This window comes from Penaeus japonicus, unplaced genomic scaffold (genome assembly GCF_977035675.1).
Source record: "Penaeus japonicus unplaced genomic scaffold, GWHDUDI00000001_assembly GWHDUDI00000017, whole genome shotgun sequence".
NCBI classification, from domain to species: Eukaryota; Metazoa; Arthropoda; class Malacostraca; order Decapoda; family Penaeidae; genus Penaeus; species Penaeus japonicus.
Window position 1 is genome coordinate 327,853 of NW_028234419.1, and position 1,081 is coordinate 328,933.

The window sequence follows — 1,081 nt, forward strand, 5'->3', positions numbered from 1 at the left end:
AAGAACACTAGACAATTATTGCGATGTCTAACAGACAGGTGGAACAGGTGGAACTGTCTGCAAAAGTCTGGTATTACTATATCTGTTACCAGGAATAATATTACTAAAATCATCATTATTATGATGATGGTGATGATACTATAAAAATGGTAATGACGATAACAGCAGTAAAATAGCTAAACTAGCAGCGATAATGATAATGGTATGACAGTAATAACACCTATAAGGATAAGGATAAAAAATATAGAGATATTGATAAGCAGTATGGTATAATGATGATACTGATAATGATGATAACTAATAACAACACTTGTGGTGATGATAATAGCAATGCCAGTAATAACAGTGAGGCTGATAGAAAATAATGACTTTGATACAACAATGATTGCAATAACGAAAATGATCACTGGTAAATTGAAATAAAGTAAATCGAAATTACTTCGAACATTTCTGTCTGAGAAATTAAAACGATTTTACTTCAGGTGCCGATATCTGTTATCTCATCTGAAATCGCCAATTCCTCGTCGGCCCCAGGTTCTTTCTGAATGAATATAGACATTCATTCATACAAATAGTTACACAATACTTGGTCCCTGTCATGCAAATCAAAAGGAAATGACTGTGATTCACATGCGTATTCCGAGATGGGGAACGAGTCACTTTATACGACGAGAATAAACATCAGTCGTCAAGTCAACATAAGAAACGGGTCATTATCTAATTTTCTAAATTAATAAGATGTAATCAAGTTTCCAAACTACGATAGAACAAGGAGAGGGATATATGCATTTTCCTTTTCCTTTCTCGGAATCCTATGATTATATATATATACATACATATATATATATATATATATATATATATATATATATATATATATTTATACATATATATGTATGTATAAATATATATATATATATTATAATATATATATATTTATACATATATATCTATGTATATATATATATATATATATATATATATATATATATATATATATATATATATATATATATATATATATATATATATATATATATATATATATATATATTATATATATATATTAAGGAGAGGAAAG